The 17,954-nt window shown below is 38.7% G+C and overlaps 1 protein-coding gene across 1 annotated transcript in view; it reads right to left on the reverse strand.

The window, feature by feature from the left end:
- The window catches only part of LOC136695301 (zinc finger protein 850-like), a 97,591-nt gene extending 81,380 nt beyond the window's left edge, over positions 1-16,211 (reverse strand). The window contains exon 1 of the mRNA XM_066669310.1: positions 16,140-16,211. The gene's annotated coding sequence lies outside the window, so the exon portion shown is untranslated. The remainder of the gene's footprint in view (positions 1-16,139) is intronic.
- Positions 16,212-17,954: the final 1,743 nt, after the last annotated feature.

Consider the following 17,954-nt stretch of genomic DNA (forward strand, 5'->3'; position numbering starts at 1 on the left):
ATACCTTGTTAACTTATCCTAACTTAAGTTGTGCTTAGTGTTAGTTGTACACTGTTAATGCCACTACCATTTTATTATTGTTGTTTTCATATTAATAACTTCTCTCAATTAATAACTCCTTCTCTCCTGATTATGGCGACCGCGGAGGAGCGATCACTCTCCAGGCTCAGCACGAGCAGTTGGGCCGCCGAATTCAGCGTCTCCTGGAGAAGCAGACGGAGCTCCAGCGGGAGAAGACGAGGCTCGAGGACGCCCGCGATGCCTCCTACGCGGCCGTTGGCACGCCAGCTCCTCCGTCGCGGCGGCTCCCCAGGACGGCCATCTTCACTCCAGCCCCGAGCTGGGAGCGTCAACGTGGGCGTGGGAAGCCAAGGTCGTCTCCCCCTCTACCGCTGCCAGTCTTGTACATGCCCACATTATTATCTAAAGCGCTCACTAACCCCATCTACAGCCCCTAAATTTACTGAAAACATCACTGATTTATTGACCTCAGTCAGTAGTCCAGCAGACCCACTGGAGCTGGACAGACTAACTGACTACTTAGATAACACTCTTCGATCAACTTTATATAGTGTAGCACCACTTAAGCGTAAAAAGCTACAACAGAAAAAACTCGCTCCCTGGTATAATGAAGAAACACTCACCCTAAAACAAACCGTAAGGAAATTAGAGCGGAAATGGCGGTCGACTAAACTGGAAGTATTGTGCCTGTGCCTGGAAAGACAGCCTTATCCAATATAGAAGGGCACTCGTCAATGTACGACCTGCACACTTGATGCAATACCAACAAAACTATTTAAAGAAGTATTACCAGTCATAATCAATCCCATTTTAACAATCATAAATTCGTCCCTTAGACTAGGTCACATACCCAAAGCATTTAAACTAGCAGTTATTAAACCCCTGATCAAAAAAACGAATCTTGATCCTAGTGTACTATCCAATTACAGACCCATCTCTAACCTTCCCTTCATATCTAAGATCTTAGAAAAATTTGTGGCTCAACAACTTAGGTCATACTTGCATAAGAATAACATATATGAAAAATTTCAATCTGGTTTTAGGCCACACCATAGCACCGAAACAGCTTTAGTTAAGATAACAAACGACCTTCTTCTCGCCTCTGATCGAGGCTGCGTATCCATGCTAGTTCTACTAGACCTCAGTGCAGCTTTCGATACAACTGATCATACTATTCTGCTAGAAAGATTAAAAAACATGGTTGGAATAACAGGAACAGCCCTATCATGGTTTAAGTCTTACCTCACAGATTGCTATCATTATGCAGCTGGTCTGGTCTGGTCTGATATGTGGTATCATGAGAATCGTAAGAACCTGAACTTTAGTAATTATAAAAATATGTGGAACTTTCATTACTGTGTGATTGCAGCCTCTGCTTAAATAGAGATGTGCAGCTTGCCGTTGAAACATCGCATAAAAAACAGCTGTAACTCAAAAATGCTTTAGGCATATGTTATGAAAATGAACAAGGTCCTTTCCCATGATGTTCAGAATATATGAACAGAAGCGCCCCCTTTCTGTGCAATGTGGTCATATTTGCCACACTACCTCAGAGTAATGACATACATATGTGCACCAAGTTTTGTTTGATATGGGTGAAATATGTTGTAGTTATAGCTCAAAGAGAGCATCGCGCCTCGCCCATGCATATTTGTTAAATAACTGCCACAACAGCGTGTCAGAAGTTCAAAGTTTTTTTGATAATTACTTACCTACAGTCTATACAGATTTAAAAAATAGCAGTTAAATACCAGACAAATTTCCAGGGAGGAGTTTGAAAAGCTCCATTTTCACATACCTGACTATTGTGGATAAACTATGCATTTTTTGACAATAGTTGTAATTGCAAAGTTGTAAGACACTATGCAGAGAATACAATAAATTCAACAGCTTGTCAATATGTTTTAGTTTTGCAGAGATATTCCATATTTTCATGTTGAAAATATGAATTGCGCCCCCTAGTGGCTATCGTTATGAAACTTTTTATGGGCTTAGGAAGTGCTACCATAGACATACTACATGTGTGGAAAGAGTCCCTTCCTTCAGACTTCTGGGTATGCACATCTCTGAAGATCTCCCCTGGACCACCAACACCACAGCTGTAGTTAGGAAGGCACAGCAGAGACTCTATTTCCTGAGAATTCTCAGGAAAAACAACCTTCAGGAGAAGCTGCTGGTGTCTTACTATCGCTGTGCCATCGAGAGTGTGCTGACCTACTGCATCTCAACATGGTACAGCAGCTGCTCAGTGGCAGAAAGGAGAGCTCTACAGAGAGTGATCAACATGGCCCAGAAGATCATCGGTTGTCCACTGCCCAGGCTGGAGGATCTGTTCAGCTCCCGTTGCCTAAGCAGGGCAGCCAATATACTGAAAGACTCCTCCCACCCTGGACACCATCTCTTCTAACAGTTGCCCTCAGGAAAACGCTTCAGGTCCATCACATCCAGGACAAACAGACTGAAAAACAGCTTTTACACCAGTGCTATACAGGAACTGAACGCACATACCTCTTAAGCCACTCGGGGCCTGTGCAATACACAGCAAACACACACACACATTAATCTCTTCTACTACTCAGGGCTAGTGCAATAATTGTTATTTATATTGTAAAAAAAACGTGCATTTTTCTACTTTCACTATTTTTTCACTTTAAGGATTGCTGCTCAATTTTGTTGTACATGTGCAATGACAATAAAGGCTATCTTACTATAGAAGTCTCATGATGATAGGACCTTGTTAAGGTCATGAAACAGCTGCTGAAATTTGATTGGCCGATGACGGCCATGTTTTTTCGAATATGACATCATCCTCACAGAATCTCATTCAGGACATCACCCACTATATGCATACCAATTGGCATGTCAATCAGACAATCCTGTGAAGCATAACGAATTCTTTGTTGTTATAGCGCCCCCTATGCTTGCAGTTGCACAACCAAGTACTTATGTCTTCCAACCCATATAGGGATCAAGCATGTGAAGTATCGTAACATTAGGAGAAAGCGTTTGTAAGTTATAGCTGTATTTGTGTGATTTTTGGAACACGAGTCTGGAAGCCGAGCAGAGATGAAATGTTCTTAGGATTCTGCTGATACCAGATATGTCCATATTGGGTACATTTCCAGAGACTAGTTCACGCTCAAAAATGTGTATGATTTTGCATATTATGCAAATTAGCTCAAAATCTAAGTGGGCGGAGCTTATAGGTTCTTGAGGCTCTTTTGTAGGGTCTGACCTGAGGAATCAGGGAAAAGAAGAATTTCGTATCTACGTCACACGGGGTATGAGATAAAGGGAGCGCCGCATTCCACGCCGCTATAGTACCACCATCAGGCCGATCGGGCTGATTCTTTGCACCTGAGTAGCGAGAGGGTTTACTACCAGTTGACCAAACGGCAAGTCTGTAGGAACTACAGTTTGGGCTGCCCATCGTGTTTCATCAGAGAAAAAGAAGAAGAAGAGGAAACAGTCCAAAAACAATAGGGCTCCAGCACTTGCAGTGCTTGGACCCCTAATGAAATATGATCCCCCACGTTCCACGTGAACGTTACATGAACGTTCTTTTAACATTTTCTTATATACGTGTTTTACAATGTTTGAGATAAGGAACACTTTGAAAGATGAGGATGAGATCTGAGCTCGTGAGAAACATACAGCCGGGTAGCTTAGTCTCTCGGCTTTCCAACGTCACGTTAATCAAGTCTGTAGACCAGTCGGGCAGAGTTATGGTGATGCACACACAAGGAGGGAAGGACCAACACAGACCCATATTTCAGCAGAACGCTTTAGTTTTCAGCGAGGAACAGACCCAGACGCTTTGAGAGATTCAAACAGATATATTTGGCAGCCTCAAGTTCAACAAACAATGGCCAAGACAATAAACATGTTTTCAAAGCTTAGATTTCTTTTACTAGATGCATTTCCCCCACTGATGCCATTTAAATACAGGAAGGGGTGTGAGGGAGGTTGCCTCACATTACAGCCAATCAAGGTGAAACTCCCAACTCCCAATGCCTCTGGCATTTAAAGGGATAAAACTGGTTTAGAAACACGTGTAAACACCAGAAATAAACCATAAAGAAAAAATACACCAGAACAAAGTTTTTTTCCTGATTTGTGAGGGTAAAAGGTCACTAGGAGAGGTACATGAGACTAGTTTCTACATTGTAAGAAATTGATTTAGGTGCAGACAAGATAAATATTCTGTATTTCTGCAGTAAAGTAATAATTTTCCTTATGGTGAGCTTTAGAGACTCCAAAGGGAGTCTGTCTACTGTCTACTCCAGCGAATAACTTCAAATCAGTAGGAAGTATCAACTTCAAAGAAAAGCCTATGTTCTAGATAGTTTTGATCAGATTTTGATTACTTAAGATAAATTTCAATACCTCTAAATGGTTATTCTTACAAATTTTAACGGCTTTCTGTAAAATTCAATCATGATACTGCCTCTAGTTTATTCACTGACTGAGCAGGAAGCTTCCAGATTTCAGTATGTAATTTCAGGCGGAAAATGGGAAAAAAATAAAGGCCTGGATTTTATAAGGGGTTAATTACTATTAATTTGTTAACTCAAGGTGTTGATAGCCAGCAAGCTAAATAATTGTAGCTGTTAGAACAGTTAATCATTAGCCAGATATGTGCAGCTATGCTTGAATATAAACATTTATGTAAATGTAAACATTTTCACACAGTGGACAACACATAGGGAATAGGAAGGCTTTTGAGACTGAGCATGTACTGTGACCAGCTGTCTTCACACTGCAGGCTAACTTGTTTTGTGTTTTTATTTATTTTAAGTAGGATAACTTAACAGAGTTCTCTTTATTAAGTACATAAAGTCACAGATGTATCTTAGATACCATGTTGAGGAACACTTATGTAACTTAGAAGTTAAAAGACAGAATGTAATAGTAATAATAATAATACTGATAGTAAAAAACAATTTTGCACAAAGCAAAGTGCTTCATAGCTGTAACATGTATAATGGCACAAGTACAAATACATTGGAAGCAAAACAATAAGTAATAGCGAAGGTTCTACGAAAAGCACATCTTTGTACAATTTGTTTATTGTGTTTTAGAGGCTTGGTGGGTCATGCACCCTAAGGGGGCATCTAAGGTCTTTGAAGAGTGTATTGGGGACACCTTAAAATATGCACCGAACAGGGGAACAAGGGTAAGTCACATAATTGGTCATCAATAGATTTTTTTCTTTTTATTTGTTTAAAGAAACATGTCATACTTCAAGGAAGGGGTGTCCAAACATTTTTTAAAGGGGGCCAATCTGGATCATATCAAATTTTTAAGGGCCAGTCTCTCTTTTGAAAACACATTCGCACACTTGTATAGAACTTGCACATTCGCAAACCAACATGTCAATCTGTGCAGTGCGCATTACACACCTGTAGAAAGTCTCCATTAGGTAGTATGTGCCACACAGAAAAAAAAATTCTAAATGTTTAACTGTAAAACCTATCTAACATAATATTAGCTAGTTTAATCTACCTTTCTTTCCTCTCCTCCACTTCTCCCGCTCTCTGGCTTGCTTGTCAGAAGTGTAGAGATAGATGTGTAGTGCGTTATGCGTCAAAAACTGCTGTGTAACTTCAAGAATGCTGTGTTTTAGCTGCACCAAATGGCTTGGGTAGATTGGAATAATGCTTTATATGAACTGATATATACAAAGGAATACTTAATAAATCTGTTTGTTTACTTTGCAGGTGGAGCTTAAGGAGACCCACTAAAAAGTTTGTTTTTTGATATTGATGATAATAATAAACATTTTAAAATTCATTAAGCTTACACTGATTTTGCCTCAGTATATCTTTATCATAGCTGCTTAGTTTCATTATTGAAATAGACCAGAAGGTTACAAAACTGGACAAAATCAAAATTGGTTCCCAATAACCAAAACAGAACATTATGGGAAAGTTCTAAGAACATTCCAAGACAACATTCTTAGAATGTTAACTTATTGGTGTTGAGGTAATGTTCCCAGAACATTTTTGTAACTTGAGAATAACATTGTGAGAACGTTAAAAAAAACTGGACAAAATCATGTTGAGGGAATATTATAGGGCAATGTTCCCACAACCAAAATGGAACATTAGGGGAATGTTCTGAGAACGTAATTTTGTTAGCTGGGTCTTCAGTAAAACACGGTATAAACGGCGTGTAAAAATCTCTCTCTGATATTTATCTTCATTAAAACACACCCAGTAAACAAGGAACTTCCCTGGACGTTCAAAATAGGTTTAAAAGTAGTCTGTAAGTCAAGGACGTATTTTAAACGTCAATGGCCGTCCAAAATCCATCTTAAGAAGTTAGTTAAGTGGTGACCAATTGATAACGTCAGTTGACGTCCAAAATGCGTTTTATACAAGTAATTTATTTCGGGATTTGTAAAAGTCTCTTTCAGGCCCAATCCTGGCTGCATGTTGGCACTGTTGGCTAGCTGAGGCTCGGCGTGAATGCGACACGCTGAATCTGGCTCGTTTGCTGCGGCACGTTGGCACTGGCGAGGCGATTGCCATTGCAGTTAGCACACTACACTGATCAGACCATTTTATTAAATACTGCGTATTAATATAAAAAAAGAATGTGCCCCACATCTAAAAATAAAAGAAAATACTGGTAACGGTCTGGAAAACGATGTCATAAATGTTAAATAAAATAATCATTATTTTAACTTGTTAAATGGCATACAGTTATAGGTAAGCTCTGTGTTGTAATATTTTAGAATATTGATGTAATGACTGGGACACGAACGACAGAAATGATAAATAGGGTTAATAAGGAGACAGTGCCGTGCTGAAGGGAGGAAATAGTTAAAGTTTTTGAAGATGACAGCTTTAAAATGAATCCATCTGAATGAGAAAACTGAAGGTGGCAGAAGCGAACCGCTGTAAAAACAAAGAAGAAGAGGACGATGAAGGTTTGCGCTCTTTTCTGTGACCACGGCACACGAGCAGCTCTTACCGGCCTCAGGGAACAGCTTCATCCTGTATGTATTTCAATTTAACCTTATATTTTCGGATACATAAACATTTTGGTATCACCCAAATGCAGTTAACATTGTTAATGTTATGTACGTTATTCTATAAACTGCTATACGTTACATACCATATATTGAACCGTTTTTTTTTTTTTTCAAATGACAAACTTTATAGCTAACCTGTTTAACTCTAGCTAGCTCTTTTTTTTCCCCTCTGACATAGAAAACATTTAAATCACATAACAATCACTCATACATGAGTTATTTTAATTTGAGTAATTATGTGGTTTGATGGCGTATTTTAAAAGAAGATGTGAGCATTTTTGTGGGTTTTTGTGTCACACAGAACCGCATACCTCAGTATAAGAAATTAAATAAGAAATAAAACTGCTTAAACACGTTAAGGTACTAGCTAAATAGGTTAAAATACATTCTCAATATCAGTGCTGGTTTTTGGTGTAATGTAATGTTTTAAATATATAATTCCACATACACTAATCCTTTATTAGGGAGTAGCAGCGATTTTGGGCTAGTGATTAATGCACTGTAAAAAATCTAACTTCAAATTTAGTTGATTATACTTGAAATAGTGTGTTGGGAATAGAACTCAATTGTGTGATAGTTCATCTAACTCAAAATGTATTGTTCTGATCAACCTGTAGGCACAACATAAAAATGTGTTGAGAAAATTTGTTTGGAAAAGTTGCTGATCAACATAAACCTGCACATGCTCAGTGGGAGGTTCGGGAATACGCGCGAAGGACGGTTGACTCCTCTTTGTTGTGGCTCGAAGTTTGGAGAAATTCAAGATTGAGGTAAACTAGTTCACAAAGCATTTTAAATTTATGTTTCTAGTTTTAACACTATCTTAAAGCCACGAATATGTGAGGGAAATTGCCGTGGCATTGTTATATTAGCTAACTTTGCCACCTCGACGGTAGCCATGGAAAGTTGGATTATGAGCCGTTTGTTTCATTTAATCAAATGCCCAACGTAACAGACTTAAACCGGCTGTGTAACAAGCCTGATCGATTTCTTTAAGTTGTATTTTGAAAATGTTATGTACCTTTCAAAATGTCATAGTAAATGTAGTGCCATATGTACCCAGATCAAGAAATGAAAAATTAAGACTTTGACTCTCCACTCTGATGATCTTGTGGGACAGTACCTACATTCCACAGAGTGTGTGTGTGTGTGTGTGTGTGTCTGGAATGTAGGTCCTGTCCCAAAACTTATCATCAGAGTGGATGATACACACACAAACTCACACACACACCTATGTCTGACAACAAAGGCTAAGCAGAACACTTTCCAGTTACCCCAGATAACTACTCCCACTTCTTCGGGAATATAAAAGTGGAAACCCCAAGTTTATGACCCCATTAAGCCTAAAAGATCAATCAGAGACTTAGAGACCAGGATTAAAAAACCCCAGCTTTATTACCATCAGCATCGGGATGGCAACCCCTTATCTTATCCAAAATCAACAGATGACTCAGGACTGCCAATGGTGATCTCCAACGCGAGTTCAAACCAGACAAACAGCATGGACCAACAGTGCCCACAAGTGGACATTTGCGAAATCATGTTTTGCCCTCTCTCCCTCTAAACACGTAACGGATGCATAGGGGCCACTGTTTATAAACATGTTATATTATGCAACGTGTATTAATGTTATCCTTTGTTATTCTCAGGTGAATGTCTACTAACTAACCGAGTGATGTGAATTACTATTTCAATCACGAGGAAAAATTCCTGTCTCCATTTAGAAAGACGAATTAATTTCTAACATCTAGAATAGTTGGTAATGTACTTGAGATATATATATGTTTGATAAAAGTAATCCAGTACACTCATGCTATATTCAAATATGTATGAAGTATTTTGATTCAATCAAGGTTATGTATCCGTCCAGAAAATGTGAATTTCTGAGAGGCGAAACTGGAGAGGACTGTGAAACCGTCACGTGAACCTCAGACCCAGGAACCAATCAGAGAACAGGGCCTCCAATGTTCTAACAATGAACTCATTCCTGTTACTTTTCTCTCTCTTAACTCGCTGAACAGCTATTCCATTTTTCTTGATCTCTTCTCGTATGGTTCTCGTACGCTTCTTAGGCTCTTGTCTTCTCTCTACGCCGACAAGCCGACTCTTCAAAGACTCTTAAAGAAAAGGACTTCACGCAACTTCCAAGGGATGCCTTGTGTCAGTGAGCAGTGCAATACAGAAACTAAAGAGTAAACGTAGAGTAATTGTCAGTAATCTTTTCTTTGTTTTATTTGTGTTCGTGTTTGTAGCCCAATCCAAGTTTAATTTTACGACTGATCAAAGCAGGTGAAACTTATTTTGGCCAGAATAAGGGCCACTGCTGGGACAGAGAAAAAAATCGTAAAATAAGTATTAGCTAATTAATTTGAAAATTAGCTCTGAAGATTGGAGGAAAACTGCTAAATTATTCTGACGTACTTTCATCTGAAAAAGAATATCGCTCATCAACGCTCTCTCGAAAGAACCGTGAGAGCCAGGCTGGACCTCTCTCCAATCACCTCAAAAGTGCTGCTGTACCCATCGAGTGGTTGAATCGTGGAAAAAGTAAGCTAAATTTTCAGAGCTGAGATGGAATTAAATCTCTTGATAAAATTATACCCTAATTAAATAATTTAGCAACACATCATTCACAAGTCATATAGTCTAGCCAATTACTAAATTTGAACTGGTTTTACCTGCGTTGATTCCGTGAGATTTTAATGATTGTGCTATGTTTATCAACCTATTATCTTTCCTCTTAATAAAGTGTTCCATTATTTTAAATAATACAGTGTGTGGAGTTTGTTCCTTAAGAGTCTGAAAATCCTGAGAACTCACGTAGCAACAGTATTTGCCTCTCTAATTAATTGTTAATATTTTTGCCATTTAAGTCAGTAATAATAATAATTATTATAAGTTATAATCACCATTAAGCATATCCAGCTCGAATATTGTTACTCCGCTACATAAAAGTATCCACATGTCACCAAAGTTCTACCTTCAAATGTGAGCTTTGTGATTACAAAGATGTTTGTGATATAACCCTGCAGGGCTGAGTGAGGATTCCTTGGAAGAAGAGAGAAAGGCAATGAGGGCTGAGATGGATAAAATGGGTCCAAACATGAGTTGGACTTTTTTTTTTTTTTTTTTTACGGCGGAAGGAGGTTGTTGAGCAGGAACTTCTGGTTGGTCTGGTTCGAGCACTGTTCTTGGAGAGTCAGGTGAGTAGTGTGTTTGTTTGCTGTACTTGTGACTCTGGCCCATTTCAGCATATTTTTCTTTTTATAATTTTTTAGGATTGTTTCACACTGCAAAACCTAGTGTGAACCAATCTAGTTTACTTGTCTAAAATGATACTTAACATTTTTCCCCCGAACAGTTCCAAAACTCTTATAATGCGCAGTCATCATCTGTTTGGATTGTTTATTTATTTACTTATTAACCAAGAAGCGTACAGCATTGTCCAACCACAGTAATGTTATTTAAAAGGCAACAAGTTTTATCGCACACAGTACTTATCACGAAAGCGCCCCATAAGAGCAATTTTCCTGTGGGCTATTTTTTTGGCCTTGGGATGACGGGATGGTTTTAGTCTGGATCCCTGCATAACTTTTATCAAGTGAACCAGTGTTTGTCTAGAAATGTACAGGCTCTGTACATAATGATGGATAATCTGTATTCTCTATTGTTTACTCTTACCTCTCTCTCTAGATATGCAGTGAGTTTCGTAGAATGACTGCCATCAACCTGAAGAGTCAGTTGCATGGTGTACTGGACACATGTGCCAAAACACCCTAAACTGTACAGGAATAGAAGGGCAGCCTTTGGAGGAGATGTGCAGGCCATTCTTGATAATCTAGATGAAAAGGTTTGTTGCTTATTTTAAACACATTTGTTGCTACTGCATTTCAACATGATTGGGGCATAGGGATTGGAGGCCGAATAGACTACAGGTCATAGTGTGAAGGCTGCATAGTGTTGTATAATTATTCAATTTTGCCTTCAAATTTATTGCATTCAAAATTACTGTACAGTATTTCTAACTCACTTTTTTAAATGATTGCCATTTTCCCCTTTTAGATGTTGGACATTTCGATGCACAGAAAAACAGCTGCACTTAAAGGGTCTTCAACTGGTTTTTTTTAAAGGAGGTCCATGCAAATGCTATCCTGAAGACCTGCTTGGTAAATATTAAAATGTAATTTTATGCAAGGTGCTATTTGAGATTCTCTGTCCAGCTAGGTTTTGGAGTTCTGTGTTAACTTGAACTAAAAAGCAATTTAGCTACATCACTACTTTTAGACCTATATCACCATAGTCCATTATAAAACAAGTTGAGCAAATGTGATATTTGATATGAAGCATTACCTGCTTGTGTTTAATGCAGTCAAACAACATGCCACAGGCTTTTATCATTTTGTGTCAATTGGTATCACACACATTAATAGGTTTAGTGTCTTGTCCATTGTTTCCTGATTTTTCGAAACCCCACCCCTCCTCCCGTGTTCAATAGATGACGAATGCTGAAGAGAAGTATACAAAGGATGTGAAGGTGGCATCTTGACTGTCCTAGATGATCATGGAGGGGCTCAGTGTTCTTCCCAGATGCGATTGACTTCTCTATCGAGCTTGAGGAAAGTGTTGTCGTGGAAGGCAGCAGTGACCTGTCAAGTGCATTTCTTCTCCTTGTGGGACTGTAATTAATATTTTATTAATATATATGAAAATTGTGTACATTTAAACTTTATATGTGCTGTGAGTGTTCAAAACATGATTGTCCTTGTCCTGATGTATTTGATTTCTAAATTGGCTTAAGTTTTTTAAACCTGCATTAGTAAGTCATGTCAACTTAAATAGACAAGTACTGTAGATGCAAACTATTAATTGATGCAACCTATTTAAATTTGTTTTGTGCACTTGAGAAATAGAAAGTCTGAGTTTAAAAAACTTGCATTTATAAGTTATGTAAGCTTAAATTAGCAAGTATTCTAATTTGCTGCAACTCAATTTAACTAGTTGAAGGTACTTGAGCTAAAACTTTTTTTTTTTTTGAGTTAATGTAACTTTTTGCATAAGTTCTGCTTACTCAAACGTTAAGTGCAGAATGTTGACTTATATTTTTTTTTGTTTAGGCCACTTCAAATTTTTTACAGTGTGGGTTTTCTTTATGTAATTATGTAAAGATGGACTGCAGTAATAAAACTAGTGGGGCAGTGAATAATGCAGGTGGGCAGGGAGAAAAGCAGATAGGAGGTAAATTTAATTTATTTAGATGAGACCTTTAGCATCAGTTGTAGCATAATCATTTGTACTATAGCCTGATAATCTTTTACATTTGAAGTTCTGTAGTTAATGAATCTGCATGCATAAGCAGTTTACAGTTTTTCATTAAATATTTTTAAAGAAAATATATTGAAGAGAACAGAACATGTACATAATCTCTATGTTTAATTATAGAGCTGGAATTCAACAAGAAGTACAACTGAGGTGGCTACTAAACTGCACATCCTGAAGATCCCTGTTGTCCAGGCTGACAGAGATGAGGATACGGCTGATATTTCCATCATTGTTGAGGGCAGTGAGGTATTGACAAAGTGTGACAACACAGCAGAGGCTTGCAAACTGTTGATCGAACTGATGTGTGCCATGAATAAGTGTCAAACGTGTACTTCCACACATTTGAGGAAACTCAAACTGTTTTAAAAGGACCTTTCTGCCTTTTTTTTTTTTACTTTTCCAAACATACTGGTGAGTTTTAAGTGATTTGTTATATGGCCTTAGCATAGTATATTTTTAAAGAAAAGTCTGAATTTAAATGGCAGTTCTTAGGGTGTAAAAACAATTGTTTTATTTTTTAAATACAGTATTTGAATGTTAATTGGATTTAGGAAATCATGACACTGCCAATTTCAAATTTCAATGCCATTTCAATGTATTTTCTATTTATTGATTTTATGTACTGTTTGTATACATTGCAATTGCTGTATGTTTCCATTGTTTCAAAGTTGTATGAAAAGCACACTTACTGATATTACATTGTCAGATATGTTGTCATTGTGGTGGTACCCTCAATTGTACATATTTGTACATTTAATTAGGGAAGATGATTATATTATAATTGTAGATTTTAAAATGTGTTGATTTCATAAACCCTTTCATCTCCAGGACGTTTATTATGTTTTTGTTATATGACATTTCCATAATGAAAAATACTACAAACATGTATCTCTCCCTCTGGAGAAAAGAATGCAATGTACCTTTAAGTAACAAAACTGGATTTTTAAACACTTGTACCTTTAGTGCCCAATAATATACTTTTTTTTCTGAGAGTGTAAGTTATTTAATAAAGCAGTAATTTCACCATGAACCTGATTGTACCCTTTTCTGGGGGAAGGGAGGTGTGTGTGTGTGTGTGTTGGGGGTGGCAGGGCGGTGTATAGAAATAAACTATTACAACCGATAATGAGCCAGATCTAGGCCGAGTCTGGCACTAATGGCGTGCTTCTGGCTCAAACTCGGCCGTGGTCCAGTTATCGCGATTTAGTTATGGCTTTCCGGACTAGGGCCGAGTCATTTGAGCTGCGCCTCAGCCAGAGTTTCCCAGACTCGGGCCAGAACTATCGAAAAGGATATCTCTGCAGGCCGGAGGCAGCTCCAAGTGGGTGGTACAGGTCCAAGTGGGCACGGAAGAACATTTTAAGCACGACTCAAACATGTGGCCGGCTTCGAGATATGTAGTTGTCGTAAAGACTCTGGAGACGACCCAGAGGCTAAAGAACCTTTTTTATTTGTTTTTGAAAACAGGGCTGATATGGAGCTGTTTCTAAAAGCTTGTGTTGATGAGCAGGGTCTCAGGGTCAATGCGATGTTTGTGGTTACGCCATGCCCCTCACCCCAGAATTTTTAAGGCATGTAAACTGGACTGTAGCTGCCCCCTCACCTCAATTCTTAAGGCACAGATACTAGACTGCAGGGCACCTTATACACCACAGTTCAGACAGTGTGTATAGTCTGATACTTTTAGAAACCTAGGCTGTCTGGTTCACTGTGACGTCCTGCTTTGTGTAAAATGCCCTGCACAAAATAGGTATCCAAGTTATTTTCTCTCTTCTAACAAATTTCCATAACTAATGCAGCTCAGATTGCTCTGTTTGAGCATTGTTTGGAAGTTTAAGAGAATGACAGTGAGTTCTTTGGGACGTTGTGTTAGATTATTGTGTATTTTGTAGTACAGCTCTATGCCTGGTGACCATGTAACAACTGTTCTGTTTTCAGTGTTAATATTGTACCTTGTAAGCATTGAGTACATTATATGGAGTACATTTTCAGCATTATGTGATTTACAGACTTGTTTGTGGTTGGCTTAATATGTGAAATTCTTGCAATAAATAAAGAGAATAACCATTTAACTGAGACCACACTGAGAATGATAATGTTTGCTCACATATAGGCTACTACTCACTTCCTAAAAAAAGACATGACAGTAAATATGGGTTCATCAGCACAGCTCAGTGCTGGGGTGCTATTTATTCTTCGCCTGGCATTAGGTTCATGTTTCTCTACTCCAAAGAATCCAATTCTATTGTCAGTATTTCTCTACAGGGATTAGAGAGGCAGTGTGTGCACGTCTGTGTTAGTAACGGTTGCAACTTAATGTAGAATACATTCATTACAACTTTGTCCTCAAATATTTGTACATATGGTGTATTTCTGAAATAAATTAAACTGAATAAATGAACTATATTAAAATAAACTGATAGCCCTTCGGCCGGCACGGTATTGCGGCAGGTAGTGTTGCATTCACACAGCTCCAGGTTGTGGGTTTGAGCCACACTCCATGTGACGGTCTGTGAGGAGTTGAATTAGATAAGCAGTTTCAGACAATGAATGAATGAATGAATGATAGTCCTTCTACAAATTCACATGCACAATCCAGGTAAGAAGAAAGGGGGCTTTCTGACAGTCTAAGCTAGTGTTATCCAACTCTGATCCTATTCTACCTGTTCAAACAAACTTGATTCAACTAATTTTGTTAGAAGGTGTTCCAGGACCTGGTTCTGATGTCAAATCAAAGTGTATGTGATCATCTGAACACAAAGAGTAATACATAATACTCTACAACAAGGACATACTTCTATAAAGGATCATTTAAAACAATGCAAAGGAACTAAATGAAGTACAGTGAACTTCTCTGAATGTCTGTTTATATTCTTAATTGAGCCAAATTTCCTGAAAGGTTGCACCACTATCTTGGAATTCATTAAACAATAACTAAATTACAGTGAACTTCCATCTTATTACGTTCACCTCACTTGTAGCTACAGGCACTGACTCTATTGTCATATACACCCACTATGACTGAGTTCTTGTGGGAGGTTTGCTGAATGATTATTTGCAAATTATTAGCACCATTTCTCCCATGTCCATTAATGGAAAGGAGCTGCTTTAAATATTTGTTTGAACAGTGGGCCATAAGTGTTACTTAAGGGTTTACACATTTAAACTGATTATAATCCAATACTGTGCTGAGTACAAAACAAATAATACAGTCCTATAATTCTGTAATCAAATTAAAATAATGATTGTAGACATGAGAGACCTAATGGATTTCATAAGTCTGCAGTTCACCCCATAATCAGATTACCACAAATATATCATTAAAATATCAGAAGTGCTATGTATTTCGTTTTCACTGAAACCTAATATTTTAAACTACAACTAGTGAAGGGTACCTAGTTCTGTTGGAGATAAACTATGCACTTTTTTTGTTTCACATCACAAAGGCTGCATTTCCTACATTCGCCTTCCCACAAAACATCTAGATCCCCCACTTGCTGGCCTCCATATGTACTCGGAACTATCGGCCCACCCTACCGCCGTACATCACGGCCGAGACAATGCCGTGAACAATGGTTTTTGTTCCTGCGTGCGATATTCGGCCCGAGTACGAGCCGATACAATTTTGCTAGCTGGGTCTGATCTTAATCTTCAGTAAAACACGGTATAAACGGCGTGTAAAAGTCTCTCTCTGATCTTTATCTTCAGTAAAACACGGTATAAACGGTGTGTAAAGGTCGTACACAGTAAAAACATTTACCTTCAGTAAAAACAGGTCCTGATTTCTCTCCAACACAGCTCTCGTGCAGAACGGACGCGTCTGATCGCGGAGCAGCGAACACTTGAGCAGAGCTGAAGGTTATTTAAACGAGTCCGGCCAACGCAGTTCGTCTGTCCAATCAGAGGAGAGCTGGTGTTTGAGTGACGCGTCTACAGTGCAGTGAATAAAGCCTTCTTTCCTCTCTTCAAAATGACCGTGATTCTGATTGGACGACGCAAGGCCCACTATTCCGGCCTCACATCCGCCCCCTGAGATACGATTGGCTGGAGTTTAAGAACAGCTGGTCTCTGATTGGACAGTCCCCACAGACACAGTGCCCTCAGTCCAATAGGACCATTTCCACTGGAGAACACGCATAGCAAGATGTAAGAAATGAGAGTCTTTATAGTTAGTTTACGTGAGTTATTATGTGTGAGTATAACGAAAACTCGTTTACAGCCTTCCCAAGCAGCAGAGCTTACACATTTACACGGACGGCAGAATAGGCAGCATTATAATACATAAATCTTTGAGGTAGATATTTACAATATTAGTTTTACATAAACTGTAGGACGGGTAGTGATTTCCAGATTCAAGGTTACAGCATATGTTCTGTTACAGTTCTCACCAACAGTTGAGAGGTTGTGTTACTGTGTAAATAAGGAGCCGTCTGTATGTCCATCAGAAAGTGCTAGAAGCAGAGTACATAATAATAACAGTTAAAAGTAATAAATATCACTGCTTTAAAGTGACATTGCACTTACTGTGAAGTAGACACTACAGAACAGACAGAGCATAGAGTTGTTCTCTGTATGTGTGTGAGTGTTCACTGACTGCAAATGTACAGAATGAACACATTCAAAGTGTAAGTGCCACAGATGATCACTTCCACAGAAAAAAGGCAGTCAAGTGCAGGTTCAATAATCCAAATACGTAGTCATAAACAATCCAGGTCAATACCAAATAAACATTTCAAAGATCAAGACAGACTATCCAAAAAACACGATCCCAAACTCATAAAACAAAAACCAAAGCAGAATGTCAAAACCAGGAGAAAAGAACAGAAGATATAGATGTCGCTTTGAATTGTAGGACAGAACCAAGAACAAGACTTCGCAAACAACCTACTGCACCATGTGCTTTATATATACACACACACAATATGACCGCCAACAGGAACCTGAGTAACACTAGCCTAGTATTCTGGAGAGAGTGACCTTCTGCTGGTGCGGAGGGGAACTACCTGCTGCAGACCTGACAGTAAGGTCCTAGTTTATGGGGGTGATGTGGTCAGGAAAGATGGGTGAGTCAGTAGGGTTAGGAGACTAAGTTAGGTGTTTGTTTATGTGAACACAGGAACTTCACGCTCTCTACACTGCTTCTCCAAATATGTGGAGGTGGGGGTGGTCTGGCTGCTTTGTTCTCCTGAAGTCCACGATGATCTCCTTTGTCTTAGAGGTGTTAAGTGCCAGGACCTAGTCATTCCACCTCATTCCTGCAGGCTCCTTCATCACCATCTGAAATGAGGTCCACTATAGCTGTGACCTCTGAGAAGTTTATGTTGTTTAGAGGTGAATGGGATCTACAATGTGCACTGCACAGAGAACAAAGAGTGATTGGAGGTGTGGGTGACAGAGTAAATGCTGTGCATGCTGAAAGATCAACAGTGTTTCAGTAGGAGATTAAACATGGAGTGTTTCTACACACAGCTCAGATGCCACTTAATGGAGTTTGAAATGTTTCTGAGGACTCAACTGAACACATGCAGAAACACTGGGTTAAAAGTTCTCTTTGTGGTTCACTGCTGAGAAGTCA

The sequence above is a fragment of the Hoplias malabaricus genome, chromosome 4 (assembly GCF_029633855.1).
Source record: "Hoplias malabaricus isolate fHopMal1 chromosome 4, fHopMal1.hap1, whole genome shotgun sequence".
In the NCBI taxonomy this organism is placed as follows: Eukaryota; Metazoa; Chordata; class Actinopteri; order Characiformes; family Erythrinidae; genus Hoplias; species Hoplias malabaricus.